Source organism: Cololabis saira, chromosome 11, assembly GCF_033807715.1.
Source record: "Cololabis saira isolate AMF1-May2022 chromosome 11, fColSai1.1, whole genome shotgun sequence".
Taxonomy (NCBI): domain Eukaryota; kingdom Metazoa; phylum Chordata; class Actinopteri; order Beloniformes; family Belonidae; genus Cololabis; species Cololabis saira.
In genome coordinates, this window is record NC_084597.1 from 45,305,516 (window position 1) to 45,311,418 (window position 5,903).

Here is a 5,903-nt window from a genome sequence, read left to right on the forward strand (position 1 = left end):
CACCAATAATTTTGCTGGCAACTTTAACAATATGTTCCAGCCTCTTTTTCTCCTAGTGAGAGGCTACCAAACCAGGAGATAATGTTACCAAACCAGGAGATAATGTTACCAAACCAGGAGATAATGGCGAACTTCAGGACAACTTCAATCAAAGAGTGGTAGAACATGATCATTAATTTCTTACACTCCGAACCGGTTAAGCATCCGGAGAAAGTGCAAGCGCTGTTGTGATTTTTTTATACAGCATGTTTATTCAATTGTTATCAGTTATCAGATTGATACTATTACATAACATTTGTCACTGCAACAAAGGTAATTCCGGGACACCTTACACAAATTCAGGTTGGTAATAAGTCGGACTTTGTCTCAACCAAGGATTTAATGCGGTCAGAAATGTTCAAAGAGGGCAATACAGAGTCAGATTGAGGGTACTGTGGTATAGGAATAAGATCTCAGAAGTGAAATCCTATAAACATCAACTATTCTTATTTACAGCTGTTGTGTTCACTGCTCTCCTCCAGCACAAAAACTGGTTACTGGTACACGCGACATGCCATTCAAACCAAATGCATGGGTCCATCTCACATGCCGCAAGGAGGCTAATAGGACTGTCTCAGAAAATTAGAATATTGTGATAAAGTTCTTTATTTTCTGTAATGCAATTTAAAAAAAAAAAAAAAAAAAAAATGCCATACATTCTGGATTCATTACAAATCAACTGAAATATTGCAAGCCTTTTATTATTTAAATATTGCTGATTATGGCTTACAGTTTGATTAAGATTCCCAGAATATTCACATTTTTTGAGATGGGATATTTGAGTTTTCTTAAGCTGTAAGCCATGATCAGCAATATTAAAATAATAAATGGCTTGCAATATTTCCGTTGATTTGTAATGAATCCAGAATGTATGACATTTTTGCATTACAGAAAATAAAAGGACTTTATCACAATATTCTAATTTTCTGAGACAGTCCTGTATTGTACAGTACAAATGATTCTTCTTTGTGCAGAGAGAATTGTCCACCCTCAGACACTTTGCAGTATTTCAGTTCTTAATAAGGTGTACAGTTCAGCAGCGGAAAATGCATCTGTAGGAGGATCCCATCCCCTTTCCTGCATCAGAAGACAGCAGAGATCAAATACAGTTTCATCACATGTATATTGGCTTTTGGGGGTGCACTCCTCCCTACAAAGGGCCAATTCATTCATGTGTATGGGCTTGAGATTGTCCTCTGCGCCGAACATGCCTGGAAGTGTGTACATCAAAATCCGCCGACCTCCAATCACACCATCAGCTGCCTTTGCTCTTATCTTGTGTGAATTCCAGGTTCTCACGACTTCGTCAAGTTCATCCTGCATAAAAACAAAATATTAGACACAAGCTGAAGTTTAATTCATCATACATACAATAGGCTACTGTACATAGAAATAGGCTATACATACAAGTATAAATGAAATACATGTTTTTGTTGTTGTAGGAATGCCAATATGTCAGTTCATTTATAGGCTATTTAGTTTGCTAATTGTTGGATAGTCTTAACAACCCTCACCGTGAGCAGTAGCCTACACCAGTGCACTTAAAACACTGTGTGTGTGTGTGTGTGTGTGTGTGTGTGTGTGTGTGTGTGTGTGTGTGTGTGTGTGTTGTTCTTACACCACACTGCGAAAATCAAACTCTACAAGTAAAGTAAAGCAAAGAGAAAAATCATGTTATCCCATTTTTTCCTATTAAACTTTCTCTAAATCGGTACAGGTGATTGAAGGAGAGAATGACAGGGGTACCGACATAATGATTTTGCAGGCCTACCTGAACAAGGTTTAGGAAGCAGAATTGGATCAGGCTCCTATCCAAGAAATCACCAGAGAAGTAGCCGTCATCTTAGAGGGTTTGGAAAACGTTGATCCAAAACTGTGCACTTTGTTTCCTCAGGATCCCCCACCACGATTCAATCCGCTGGTTTGTGGTGCTGCGTCCATAGATGAAACTTCGGACTCCGGCAAAAGAATCTGTGTGGTTGCTGCGCAAAAACACAAGCATGGAAATTTATCACGGTGATTGACATTTTTGCCCAGTCCAAGGAACCGATGTTCTGGTGGATTGTAGTCCTTTAAAAGAGTCACATGAGGTTACATAATTCATTTAGTCAATTATACAGTATATGAGCAAAATACCTCTTGACCAAACACCTTTATTTTAACAATATTGTCGGGATGATAATTGGTGCTTTCATAAAATGATTATCAAAATTAGTTTTTAAATTGATAATCATCAGTATAGTATAGTATAATGAAAAAATTGAGTAGTTTGTATTGATAAACAGATTATGTTAGAAGAGAGCTGGAAGAAGTTGTAAACAGTTTTAAGTGTCATTCCTTTTCAGCAACAGTATGCCTTATTTAAAATAGTTCCTCAAAAGCATCACATTTACATATTGTAAACACATTAAGCACAGTATTAAACTCTGACTGCAAACAGTAAAAGCTAGTGATGTGATATAAGAACGTGTTTCTTGTCAAACGTAGGCTAGAATAAGACTTAATAAAGTAAATAATATTAACTTTAGCTTCACAAGCCTGAAATACAAGAACTTCTTGATACTTACTGTAAGATTGCTGTATAATGTCAACGTGGATGTCAGAGCGTTGCAGCCACTGTTAACTCCAGCACATAGACGGCCCCTAAATGAATGAAACGGGTGCTTTATGTCTCGTTTTGATCATTTAGCAACAAAATTGTTACAACAAAACAACACTGCTCTGAGGGAAGATTTGCACGTTATTTCATGTTGGTTTTGAGAGGCTTTACATCCCCACTAACCCTGGAAATAGTTGTAAACAGTAACATTAAAAATAGCATTTCACCGTTTTAGCCAACGTTAGCCTCATATGCTTTATGTTAGGTTGGTAACAAGGTTCAGAATACAAGAATGGGCTTTAAGATATTTATTTAAAACACTTATCACACATAGGAATATAGTTGCATAACTTCAGAAACGTACCTTCCACTCCAAGATGTTGTAGCTGGTCCCGGTGCTGCTGCTGCTGCTGCTGCTGCATGGATCTATTATAAAACAGCTGCATGTCCGTCTCTCCTCACTGGCTTTGATGGGCCAGAGATTTAGACTTTAATCACGAAATTGTATTTCGATTTCTAATATGATTATTTCGAGGGAACGAAATACTTAATTCGTTCGCTCGATATCCTAAATCGAGGGAACGAAATAATTATTTCGAGGGAACGAAATACTTAATTCGTTCCCTCGAAATAATTATTTCGTTCCCTCGATTTAGGATATCGAGGGCACGAGTTAGGATATCGAGGGAACGAGTTAGGATATCGAGGGCACGAGTTAGCGTTCTTTATTTTTTTTTTCCTCCAGTGGCCACTCGGGGGCTCCGTAGGTTCTGGTTTTGAGCAGGACAAAAAATGAACTATTTTTTCCATCTGTAGTGGAGAAGAGAAAAAAAGGCAAGATGAAGGTAAGACTGTTCATGCAGTGGGGAGAACAAGTATTTGATACACTGCTGATTTTGCAGGTTTTCCCACTTGAAAAGCATGTAGAAGTCTGTAATTTTTACAGATTCGTGTCAGTTATAATATTTCTCCATTATAATATACATCCTGTGTGTTTGACTTAACAATCTTCTTAGTTATTTGCTAATGTTACCTTACCATATTTTCATGTGACTAAAAACAAACAACCGACTGAGATCAGGGTTTGGGTAGGAACTAAAATCAATGAAACCAAACATTTAAAACATTGTTGTTTGTTTTGGGGTTTTTTTTTTTTTTTACACAAAAATAGATCCTTAAAACTGAAAAATAAGGCCTGAAATATTGATACTTTGCTATTGATCCGTCCATCCTCATAACTTACTAGTAATTCTACAGGTAACTTTCAATATCAAGAAATGACATTAAGTATAACACCAAGCTGGAACAAATCCAGAATAATATCACAGTCTGAAGATTCATGTGATTCTTCTACCTAACACTCCCAATTCATATCAATAATATATCTGGATATCAATATTTCCCCCAGGGTGCCAGAGTTTTTCAATCATAACTTCATGCCCCCTACTTTAGAAAAAAACAAGATGATGTTACATGCTGGACTAACCTTTCACCCGCAACAATTAGACAAAGAACAACAGTTAAAATGCACAAACAAGACTGACTTTCCTGGGAAACTAATTCACAGCTGTCTACGTATGAATGCTGCAGAAGGTTATTATCACAGAGCAAAGAAATTGCTAAGAAAACATTTAGAAATTCAGTAACTTATTGCAGTCACACTCATGAATAACGATCTATAATGACCCTCAATCAGAAGTGAAGATTATGAAAACTCTGATCTCTACTTTCAAGTGAGCCATAAAAAAAAGCACACAGCTAAAGGAGTTAAACAGAAAGACACATCTTCCTGTGATGCCTTGGGCAGTTATTAGCAGTAAATACTTCTGAACAAAAGCATGCAGGTGGCAAATATTCACGTCAAATAATGACATATATGTGCCAATTATGTAACAATGATATACACTACAAAGGTTTTAAGTCAGCGCTTCCAACCTAAAATCACCAAACTAATCTGTCCACAATAACACATTTCATCTTCCACCTGCAAACCACTGCAGCCGAAGCTAAACAAGTGGCTCTTATGGGGGAAACAATACTAAATAATAATTACAAGATTTAATTCATGTCAAATTTAAATCATATTTTAAATGACTTTATAAAAAAAGGAAAAATATATATCCAGCCGCTGTTGTTAAATCTACCAGTTGCAGTAATTATGCCATGTACTTTTTTAAATGACTATTGACAAAAAAACAAGAAAAGAAACCAAAAAAGAAAGCTAATTTGACAGAACTTTGACATAAAACTCAAACACAGGGAGACGGACTGATGTTGCGCTGGACAAACCACCAAATACCAGCAAATAACCAAAAGAAACACGAGCAACCTCAATGAGAACTGTTTCCACCACATCCTTAGTGAGAAGATACCAAGCTGAAGGTGAATAACTAACTGACTCGGTCCAGAGGAATATTTACAGATAAATATACTGCTGGTGACGTCATAAAGGATCAAAGGAGGCAAGAATTCCACCGCCATATCAACCTACGTCATATCAAACCTACGTCATATTAGAGACGCCCCACTTCACTCCCACATGTTCACCGGGGGTTGTTGTCACATTGTGAGTGTCTAAAATAAGAGGCTGTGAACGGGTGAATAGGAAAAAGACTAAATCGCTTTGCAGAGCCTATAAGTGGCTGAACTAAAGAAATAAAGTATAGGAGCGCCATCCATTTATTTTAAGGAGTAACTCGGTCGTCAAAGGACAGCATACGGATGTTTGTGTTGTTCAGTTATGATGAAACAAACACAAACGTGACAGTACACTCGGTAAGTGCGTATAGAAGACAGTTGTGAAGCTGCAACTGCCGCTTACGACCATACCGCCATGAACCAGCAGAGGGCGCTGTTGCTACGTTTGGGAACATGTGCACATTCATCCTCGTTTGCAGCAAATCAGCTCCAGCTTCAGACGCGTAGCGTTCAAATGCTCTTTCATGGAGCCTTGGAACGTCATCAAAGAATGTGATGTCTTTGATGACGTCACGAAGAATAGTGGAAGAGGAAGCACACGTAATAGCACACATTAGAGTGAAGATGTATTTCTTTTCTTGTTATTATAAACACCAGAAAACCAGACACACACAGCTGTTTAAAAGCACAGCAGAAGTAGTGAAATTATTTTGCCACAGGACCATGAAAATATTATAACTTAATGGCAATCTAACAACAAAAAAGGCCATGTGAGGGAATTTGAAGACATTTCCAACTCATGCTGGTTCCAAAAAAAGTGGTCCGACAGGGAGCTGCGTTCAACACT

At 37.6% G+C, this 5,903-nt stretch overlaps 1 long non-coding RNA gene across 2 annotated transcripts; it reads right to left on the reverse strand.

Moving 5' to 3' along the window:
- Window positions 1-234: 234 nt before the first annotated feature.
- LOC133454811 (uncharacterized) lies at window positions 235-3,240 on the reverse strand. Of its 2 annotated transcripts, XR_009783451.1 has the most exons (4): window positions 3,003-3,240; window positions 2,607-2,682; window positions 1,811-2,021; window positions 235-1,356 (listed from the first exon to the last, which is right to left on the reverse strand). It is a non-coding gene; the product is annotated as an uncharacterized LOC133454811 (long non-coding RNA). The 2 variants fall into 2 exon arrangements; XR_009783450.1 differs by having other exon boundaries at window positions 2,607-3,239.
- Between the last annotated feature and the right edge of the window lie 2,663 nt (window positions 3,241-5,903).